This window comes from Octodon degus, unplaced genomic scaffold (genome assembly GCF_000260255.1).
Source record: "Octodon degus isolate 3935 unplaced genomic scaffold, OctDeg1.0 scaffold00046, whole genome shotgun sequence".
Taxonomy (NCBI): Eukaryota; Metazoa; Chordata; class Mammalia; order Rodentia; family Octodontidae; genus Octodon; species Octodon degus.
In genome coordinates this window covers 4,139,289-4,150,656 of record NW_004524622.1, presented here as the reverse complement: position 1 = coordinate 4,150,656, position 11,368 = coordinate 4,139,289, and positions in this window count along the sequence as shown.

The window sequence follows — 11,368 nt, the reverse complement described above, 5'->3', positions numbered from 1 at the left end:
CTCCCCCCTCACTTGCTCACTGGCTGGCTGGCTATCTATCTAGCTATCATTTATCTATTCAGGGATTGAATTTTGAACTAATGGCCTTTACATTGGCCATATCCCTGGAAGTGTTTGGTAATTTTTTTGACATAGATTTTCACTAAATGTGTAAATCTAAATGTCCATTTAGATTTTCACTAAATGGACATTTCCAACATGCCCTCCTCCTGCTTCAGCCTCCCAGAGTGGAATAATGCAGTGTGTTACCACACGCAGGTTCCCTGCCTGTCTCTAAACTGCCTGTCACCAGTCTTCTTCCACCTTTGGACTTGCACTGAGCTACTGACCCTCCTGGCTCTCCGACTTCTCTCGGCACATCTTGGGGCATCTCAACCTCCTTAATTACATCAACTGATGTCTCATAATGAATCTCTTCAAGTCAATAATAGATAATCTTCTATTAATCCTGTGTCTTTGGACAATGTTGAAATTAATGTTGCTGTATTACTTTATCTCTTACAATTCCTGAGCATGACTACCACAATAATTGAGTGACAAAATGCAGCTTATTACCATATGTAGCTTCACACCCACCCACATGTACACACAGAACACATGACTGTCATAAGTAAATTTGGCTGCCACTTTGATTAGACTAAGAGTTGCATTGAAGAGTAACAGAGCAATATGCAGGAGGTGTCTTCAAGGATGTGCGTAGGGCTTGGCACCTGGGACAGCAAGCTGCGGGGCCTCCCTGAATCCTGGTGGCACTGCCCAGCATGGTGAGGGCCTGAAGGGAAACTCAGATAAAGAGAAAATCCCCTAACACTCGCTCTCCCATTCGTCCTGTCCTTCACTTCTATCAGCCTCAGGTGAGCTGTTCGGCCTACCATATGCTGTCCACCATGATGTTCTGCTTCATTATGGCCCCAGAAGCAATGGGAACAGGTGACTATGCATGGGAATTTCTGACAATGTGAGTCCAAATAAACCTTGCTTCTTCTATGTTGCTTTTTATTAGATGTTTTGATAGGGAAAGAAACTGAGTAACAATTTTACTAGTTAAGGTTCACTAGAGGACCAGATCTAATATAAACACATATATTTATAATTCTATAAGGGGCATGCCAGGCGGTTTTACAATGCCACCTGCAGAAGCAAGGAAGGAAGGGTGCAGAATGGCTGTCTACATGTAGAGAGCCAAAGGGTCCCAGAGAAGGTCAGGCTGCTGGAGCTCACTGCAGTCTGGGGAGGGCCATGTCAGAAGGCTGGCAGGTATGCTCTGGAAGCTTCAAGGAATGGAGCAGAACGTCAGAAGCAGTGACTCCTCTGGAGAAGACAGAGGGGCGGCCCCTTCCTTCTTCACCTTTTCATTGCCTCCACCCTCAGTCATGTTGGGCAGTGCCACCCACACCTGCAATGGGTCCTCCCTTCTCAGCCAGTGACCTACATGTCAGTCATCCTGACCTCCCCACCAGATTTACTCATCTGTGAGGCAGTTCTTTCTCAGGATGACGTGTCACCATTAAAGATCAGAGCGGCGACACATACGTGTAAGTGAACCCAGACGTGGCAGTGGAGGATTCATAAGCAAAGGTGCTATAATTTCAGATGCTTCTGTCCTGGATTCTTGCATGCAATGCTCCCAATGAGTGTGGAACTCTGGCCAACCACAGGACATGAAAGCTGAGTGAGCCTTAAAGCGAGCAGTGCTACCAGTGCAGGTGAAATGGCAGCACCATTGCCAGCCCAGGGCTTCCGTCCACACCAGCACGCTGCCAACACGCAGGCGAAGTTAATGGCTCCCTACAATAGACCAAAACGTGAAATCCTCACCCTCCTTAACCATGTTATCTCTCTGGACTTGGTAGCCACTGCTGATGGTTATGTTAGACTTGTACAATTAGTAGAATGCAAATAGGTGGGCAAAACAACTTAATCAGTTTTGTGCATGAATTTTTCCCTTCTTCTGGGAAGAAAAGCAAGTATCTCTCTTCATCTAAAAGAGCTACAGAGTGCGCTGTGCAGTTTGGGGATTCAACCTGGTTTTAGATTTGCACATAAAACTGACATTGCATGAAATAAAGATAAATGACAAAAATTCAAGCTCATTTGAATAATTATCATTTTACTTGGAAACAACATTAAACAACAAAAGAGACCACAACAAGGGATGGCCTGATAGCTCAGCAGATTAAAGCACCTGCTTAGGCAGACACAGGGGCTGGGGTTTCGATCCCCTGGCCTGCTGTGTCGGGCCTGCCCCAGGGCGTGCTGAGTTGGTGATTGAGACTGGGCATGGTGGTACGCACCTGTAATCCCAGCACTTGGCAGGCTGAACACAGGAGGATCACAGAGTCCAATCTACATAGTGAGACCCTGTAGACCATGTACAGCCTGTACTAAATACAGAAAGAAAAAAAGAAAAAAGGAGAGAGAATCCAGGACGTCAAAAAGACTACAAAGGAAAGGAGAATTGTACACCCTTGTCTTATTTACTAAGGCTCCCCTCCTCTACTTTCTTGAGTGGGGCCTTGTATTTTCATTTTACAGCAATCTTTACAAATTTTGTAGCTGGCTCTAAATAAATAACATTAATGATATACAGATACAAAATTTTGGTTATTTTAGTGTAGAACTTTTCAATTCTTACCTTAGTACTTAGGAAAAATAGGTATTTTCATGTTATATTATTTTAACTTTTCATAGTAAATAATTCATAGGTAGAGAGTTGTCCAAGCTTCTCTTCACAGAATTATTAAGCAAACTCAAGAGCTATTTGGAGTCATGACTGGCAGAAGAGACTGTATTTGTAACCATACATATATCACCACGTTTCTAGATTTCCTTTCTTTTTTATGTGTGTCAGCAATAAAAAGTTAATATTATAAAGCAAAGATGAAATTCAAGAGAAGCTGATGAGCAAACCTAAGTTGATTTCTCACACAAATGCAGGAAAGTCTAAAAGTTCAGTTTGAACATAATTAAAATGTGTTTAGCCTTTTCAATAACACGGATTTCCTAAAATTCACATTTAAACTGATTTGCCCCAGTTCCACGCCAAAGGAAAGAAAACTGATATGCATTTACTAATTTGCACTGATTTATACTTTATGTCATAAGCTTGAATACTATACTTACTGAAAATGTTTAGTTTTATTGGAAAAAAAGACATTTATTAAAGTGATTTTAAATTTTACCTGGATCAAATTATTTAAAAATATAAAAATTAGTAATAAAGAAATAGATGTTTATGGGATAACAAGTGTGAAGAACAATAAATAGGGCTCTACTAGGTTTCTTTACTTTTTCTCCATGAGATTTTTCATAGCCTGTGTTATAATCAAGGTTTGTAAGGAAATAGATTTAATATAGGATACATAATTTACAGGACTATTTTATAATTATCACTCAAAAAGTCAAATGCATCAGAGTCCAGGAGATCCTTACACACAACAGAGACCCAAGGAGTCCGGCTGAGGGCCACAGTCCCACAGCAATGTCCTGTTTCAGCTGAGGCCTAGAGCCCACAACAATGTCTCTTTCAAGTCCATATCAAGAGTCTGCACTGAGAACCCCAGTGGTGGAAGCTGCAAAGTTGCACAAGCGGGATGAAGAATCTGTGACAGCAGGCTGAGGGTTCTGCACTAGATCCAAGAAATGATGCTCAAAGTAAGGACCAACACTGCCCCAAAGAAAAACCCCCACCATCCTCAGTGACAGCGAGGACCCACACTCCTCTGATGATAACAGCTTGAGTTTATGTCAGGAAATCCAATGTGACCAGCTTCTCCAGGAGAATCAACAGCACACCATCTTCTCCTCTAGATTTCTTTATGTTGGCAACAATCCTCAGGTAGGCCTTCCACACTCAGCACCACAGATTCAGTTCAGTTGGGTGCACAAGTTGCCCATTGGTTAATCTACCATACTATGATGGGCAAATATCCACCCTGCATCTCTACTATAAGCTGCACCAAGAACCAGAGATATCTCTTTCAAAGTATCTCCTAATTATTTTCCATTGAAAGAGTAAAGTTAATGTAGCTGGACCACATAACTATCGAATGCTTCAAATGCACAGCACATCTGTGATTTTCATCTTTTAGCCTCTTGAAAAGGTCTGCAGGCAGGTCTGGGGCTGCGTCTCCGCTTGCTTTTCAGTAGCTACGTCTGGCAAGTAACAATTAATGCCTCCAGTCCAAGGACTACAGTGAAGAAGACCCTATTGGGATTTAGATTTAATGTGAATTCTCTAACTTATTATTCCTGGATTATGAGATTGCCATTTGATTCCTGGCTGAGTAGGAAGTTGTTGAGATTTCAGTTTCTCCCATCCAGGTCAAACAACTTACCAAATAAAGCTTAGGAGAGAATTCTCAGTGTATAGGCTGCATGGATTCAATCAATATCTCAGATAATCAATTAGCATACAAATGAATACATAACGCAAAAATTAAATATATTTTCTAGGAAATAGTTCTTCAATGATTTAAAAATTTTATCTATCATTTTATATATTTAAATAGAAAATTTCTAGAATATTTAGTGAGATCAGAAAATGGATTTTGCTCTTTCAAGTGTATGCTGCAGACCATTTGCAAGTGCAGAAATGTAGGTAGAAAAATTATATTTATCTTAATTGCTATAGATGATAAGCTAATACAAATAGTTATAGTTGCATACTTACATGTATGTCAATGTAGTTAGCTACATAATGCTCTTAGCTGTTAATATTTTGACACATGCAAACTTTGTTTTAGTGAATTTTTTCCTTCAAGTCAATAGATTTCCTAAATATATACTTAATTTTTAACACTAGAACTATTTTTCCAGGAATGACATATGTTTTCACGCCCCCACTTTGTCAGAGATTTTTATGAAATAAAAATCCTATACTTAAATATTTAAAATATAAAATTATGATCTGATTAAATCTGTAAAGTTTATTTCTATGACTGTTGTTTGTGATGATCTAAGAAACAAAGTCCATTCACAAATTAAAGCTTAATTTACATGTATAGAAAATAAGTATACAGTAGACTTTATTCTTTTCAATATATTCTATATATGGATGGGCTGGGAAAATGGCTTAGTAGAATAAGCACTTTCCTGGCAAGTGCAAGGGCCTGAGTTCAATCCCTGGTTCCGGAAAAAAAAAAAAAAAAATATATATATATATATATATATGTATATTCTATATATGGAATTTATTCATCAGCAGTACCTAACCTTTCACTAGCATAGAAACTAAACTATTAAGTAATCAAACGAGTAGAGCCAGTGACCAGTGAGATAGTTCAGCAAACTGAGTGACTGAGTGCCTGCTTAGGCAAACACAGGCACCGGGGTCGATCCCTGGCACCACATGCCATGCTGGCCCAGTCCCCGCGTGCTGAGCTGGCCACTGAGATCAGGCCTGGTGGTGCACACCCGTAATCCTGACTCTGGGGAAGCTGAAAACAGGAGGATCACTAGGAGTCCAAGCTGTATAGTGAGACCATGTACTAAGTACATTTTGTTTTGAAAAAGGAATGAAACAAGTTCATTGCTTCAAAATAAGCTACATAAATGTTGGACAAAAGTCGGTGCCCCAAGTTGGACTAGAAACCAGCAGCAGGCCTGGGGCTGGCAGAGCAAACCTCACGATTGCACAGGTGCAGCATCAGCGGGCCAGAGCTGACATCACGGAGAACTGGACCATAGCTGAAGTTCCTCATCAGCAAAAGCTTCACGGCAGTGCGGGCAAGTAATCTGAAGATGCCGTGCCACATGGAAAAGCAGAGGAGCCTCTGCAGTGTCTGAACAAACAACGTCCTGCTATGAGAAGCATGTGAGACCGGGGAAAAGTGCGGTATATTTTAACAAATGGTAAATGGTATGTTTTCTTTAAGCCAGAAGAAAAAAATATGATTCAGTATTTTAATATGCAGAGTTTTATGAGAAATTTGATATGTAGGAACTTAAATAATTAGGTTAACCACACAGGATTTGCCTTCCCGTCATTGTATTCCAATATAGTTCGCTTATTTAGCAAAGTGCAGCAACACAGAGATGCAACAGGTATGAGCTGCAAGGAGAAAACAGTAAGAACTTCTCAACTCAGAGAAATGTGAAGTCAGTGGAAAGAGGGTCAGTGGAAAAAGGGTCAGTGGAAAAAGAAGCAGGTCGTCCCACGGGTTGATTACCCTTCCTGAGAGTACACAGGACGAGAGCTCTCCACCAAGGCTGCAGCTCCTAAAGATGATCCTTAATGCTTAACAAATTCCTAGAACAACTAAACACACACACTCTGCCATTAAGGAGGACAGAAAGTCTACGAAATGAAGCAGAAGTGATTTTTAAAAAAAAAAAATTGGCCTCTGTCCGCATGCTTTCTGTTTTGTGTCAGAGTAAAATTGATGGCCCTGAAAACAGATGTGAATTTTGAATTATGAGTCTTTGAAGAAAATATAAAAATAAGTTGACTTTGGTTTGAAAAATGTTTTAGTTATTATCTTTAGAGGCAGGCATTGAAAGGCACAAGACAATAGAATGAGAAAAATGAACACGATGTCTGTATTTCATAGAAAATGCTGTTTCAATTATCATCCCATTACTTTTTAAATGTGTTCTTATGACTCAATAGTATTTTATACTTAGTAAATCATGCACATTTTGAGAGGAATGTGAAAGTAATACAGAACTTATGTTAGGAATTTCTAGAAAAATTAGAATTCATAGTCTGTAGAACCTAGTATATTGCCTTTCCAAATAGAAAATCAAAGCACAATTCAGGAACTTAACAAATATTTACCTGAACTTCTACATTAACCAGTTGATGTGTAAAGTTAGTGAAGAACAAACTGCTGTGTTTCAGGAGCTAGAACAAAGAATCCAAAGGATGAGCCCAACATGCAGAAGGACATAGAAAAGATTTGTGAAAGAAAAGCTTAACCAGAACTCCAACCTGACCGAAATGAGCAGCTGCATTTCCTGCCTGGAGTTCGGGTGGAATTCATGTTAGGGTAACAATCAGCGTTGTTCAAGTGTGTGTGCTGTATCCCCTTCCAAATTTGTCAATGTCTTAGTTACTTTTTACTCGTTGCTGGGACAAATAGCAGACACTCAAAATGAAGGAAGGAAAGGTTTATTTAGCTCACAGTTACTGGAGGGTTCAGTCCATATTCCTCTGGCTCCAAGGCAAACGGCTGCAGTTCATGCAGCAGAAAACAATGAAGAGCAGAGGAGGAGAAGCAGCTGCGGCGTCCATCAAGCCTCTCTCTTCCTTCTACCCTGACTGGGAAGACCAGCTCTCCACAGTGAAGATCAGAGCTCCTCCAAAGTGGCCTGGCTGCCAAGATCAAGCTCCTCCAAAGACTGGGACTTCTCCATGGAAGGGGGGCTGAGGACAGGAAACCAGGTGGGGTGGCTTCCTGCCTTTCTCAATTCCTGGGCCCTGCCCACCTGCAGGGCTAGGTCCCCATGTTAAGATCTGTGGGAGCTGATTCAGCCAAGTTGACACAATGTATCAACTAACACAGTCATGTTTCTATTATTACAGACTCTCTTAATAAGGTCAGGCTCCCACAAGACAATGATATCCATGGGGTGACTTTAACAGTGGAAGTATGCTTGGCACATTCAGTGGGGCTAGACGTCCAAGGTCAGGGTGTCAGCATGGTGGCAGGAGGGAGTAGAAGAGGGGAGGGAGGGAGAAATGGAGACAGAGAGGGAGAAATGCAGACAGGGAGAGGGACAGGAAGAGTATGAGAGAGGAGGAGAGGAGAATGGGAGGAGAGGAGAGAGGGGAGGGGATAGGGAGTAAGAATGAGGAAAAGGGAGAAGGATGGGGAGGGAGGAGAGGGGATAGAGGAAGGAGTGGGGGAGGGAAGGAGAGGGAAAGGGAGAGGAAGGGGGAGGGCCATGGGAGGGAGAGGGAGGAGAAGAGGAGAGGAAGAGGAGAGAGTGAAGAAAAGGGAGATGAAAGGGGAAAGTGATGGGGAGGGGAAGGGGAGAGAGAGGGGAAAGAGAGAGGAGAAGGAAAGGGGAGAGAGGGGGAAGCAGAAGGGGAGAGAGGGGGAGGGAAAGGGGCAAGAGGGAGGGAGAAAGGAGAGGGGGAGGGAGAGGAAGAGGGGGAGGGAGAAGAGGAAAACTACTCTTCTGTTGAATCACACGGCAAAAATCCAATCATCTCACCCTTCAAAACCTGATCTGAACCTCAGTATCCTCCAAACGTGCAGGTTCCAGTTGTTATCACGCTGGGCTCAGGAGCTCTGCATGAAGTTTTGAAGGAATGCAATTCGGTCTGCAGCAAGTGCTTTCACAAATGGGGTGCTGAGAACCCCTTTGCCGCTGTCCTTTCATTGCACAAATCTTTAAGGTTTGGTTCTGTTCTTAGAGGTAAACAGTGCAGGACTCAGTGATCTAACTGGGTTCCTGATCTGGTAAGAAATGTGCTGTTCAGCCCACCCACCCCCAGATGTGTGTGTGACATCACCGGCCCAGAAGTCACTTGTGTGAAGGCACAAGTTTTAATGGCAAGACAAAGACTAAGCCCTTTTAGTTTCATATCAGACTTCTAGGAACTCTACCAATTTACTCTGAAGCACGGGATTGCCTAATAAGAATATAGCACCAAAGTTACACGTTAGGACTTAAAATAATGATTGTGGAGAATATTCATTGTACGGGTTAAAACATTTAGAATGAGTCCTCCAATGCACCCTGGTCAGTACTACGTCATTCTCATCAGTAGATAAAAGGCAAGTATTTTCCTCTTTTACTCTTTGTTCCCATTTAAACTTTTGTGTTCTCTTTTTGTACAGTTCTATTACAAAACAACTGAGACAACTCCTGTAGGACTTCATTTCCAGCTTTTACAGACTGGCTACAAAGCAGGCAATCCTTCAAAGGGCATCCTTCTATAGACATATCAATCACCTGGAGAAAATCAACTCAGTACAATGAGGAAGGGAATTGTCTCAAACTCCAGTGTTCATCGCAATAGAAAGGGCCTGAGTCTGAACACCCCACTTACACTACTTTAACTGTGTCTAGAGTTAAAGTAGAAATAAACGAAAGCTAAATCTCAACTGCAAGCACATTGAGGAAGCCCAAGCAAAATGCTTGAGGACAGCTCTATTTCTAAGTGAAGCAGGAGGAAAGGGCTGCGTCTGTGTCCAGAGCATATGCCTTCAGCTGAGGTGATACATGGAATGCTGTCAAATATTCCCATGCTGTGCATCCCACCCTGGGGCCCTAACGATTTGTACACAGAACTCGCAATATATTTGAAGTTGGGCAGAACTTTAGATTTTTTAAACTCACAGCTAAGTGAATTCAGTGTTCCTTCATTTATGAATGTTGGCAGCAAACCACAACAGTGTTTGCAGTAACTGATGATATTCAAGCCAAAATTACAGTTATTTACAAATCATATCTAGCCATTGCCAGTGTCTTGAAATATTACTAGGCAATTACTATAACAAATGACTTGTAATTAGATATCATTATTTAATGAGTTAATAAAAAGCAAGCATATTAACATAATAAATTTAATAAAATTTAAAAATCTATTCCAATATACTTGTTTGATCGAATGTTTGGTTTGCTTGAAATATATAGGTATACATCTATATATAGCATTTAAATATATTTATAAACATGATGAATTTGAGAAATTTGAGATGGAGAAGAAAAGAGCGCTGCTTCAGTGGGGAAAACAACTGCAAAAGAGCAAGCACAAACTTGTACGTTTCATATGAAAATTAGACAGGCACACTGAGCATTATGTCAGACATTCTGGTTTTTGTAAGATGGGAGTCCATTGGCCTGGAGGGAACTGGGAGGGGACACAAAAGCGTACACAGAAGCAGAGCAAGCACTGGCTTAGTTCTTCCAGCAGCTGTGAGTATGTGGCAATGTATGCGAATTTAGTTAGCAAAATCAAGTGTAGTAAAAAGAGAAAGTGCTGTATGAAGACATCTAACCGAAGGGGTCACCTGGAGGCACAGTAACAAAGGCATCAGGAAAGTTTCGCAATGAGGTCGTCATTGCTCAGAGCAACGACTGGAGGCGGCGTCTGCTGTGGACCTGGAATGAGAGTCGGTCACACTGACACTACAGTAGGGTGTTTGGGGCTTTGCACAAGCTCCACAAATACAACTGATAATGATCTTAAAACACAATTCTAATTCTGATAGGAGACCAAGGTCCTGTGTATTGAGTATAAAAAAGCACAAATAATATCCTGTGTCTGTTTAATTTTGTTCTTGTAATAATCACATGAGAAGAGTTTTATCCTTTTCTCTCACTTAATAAGTGAGGTATATGTGACCAGAAAGGTAAATGATTTATACAGGGTCAAAAGACAGTAAGTGGACCATAACAGGTGAAGTTTCTTGGATTCCAAGATTCACGGCTTTAACTTCTCTAAAAAAATCTTTATCCAAAGTAAAGAAGAAATCCTTATCCTGGAACTCAGCCAGGGGATGCTTATTCCAGACTCAGTGAGAACCTGAAGATGCAGCCCAAGGCACCACATGGAAGACAGGGTCTTTGAACTGACTCGATGGCTGTAGGCCACCTGCCACAGTGGGCCTCAGTGGCTGGTGCTCCCTTCCGACATTTGTTCCCACACACATGATGGTGTTTAGGGACAGTTTTGGTGCTCACAGGTGGAAAGGGTGGCATAACCAGCAAATATTGGGAAAAAGAAACTAAAATATCCTATAACATACAGAACAGTTGCCTCCCTGATCCAAGAATTACTGTCCCCAGATGGTCACTCTGTTACTTAAGATTGACTTTGAGAAAACTGGGCTGATCCTACTGACCTCAGACACTACTGAGAAGTGAGTCATACTTGAGCCCTTAGAGAGTTCAGTCATGATGACCCTGTGGCTGGCATAACCAGGGCATCCCAACGGCACGCGTACAACGCATACCTGGAAAGTCTTGAGAAGAAGACAGATGCCGAGTGATGAGACCAGGGCCATTCATAGTGAGCTCACTGAATTTAGCTAGTCTTTAGAGGCTAGGAGATTTATAAAGATTTTTCTATCAAAAAATATAAAGCTTGCTATATTATCTTTATAGATTCTCAAGATTTCCCAGTTTTTCATACTCTCACACATTCTAGATCTCATTTGTAAGAGTTCAACTTTATCAATCCAAGTTTAATTTGGTTGAATCTTCTCTTAGAACATAGTAAACTCAAATAGGCTACGAAAGTAAGAAGTGTGTTTTATTTACTTGCTAAACAGTGTAATATCTAATCAGTCACTACCTTTGCTACAAAATGGAGAGATTAAATGAAATGACTTCAGTTAAATGTCAGTAATTTCATTATTTCATCTTCATTATAACTTCATACAGTGTTCTTAGATGTTTGATCATAGTTGAC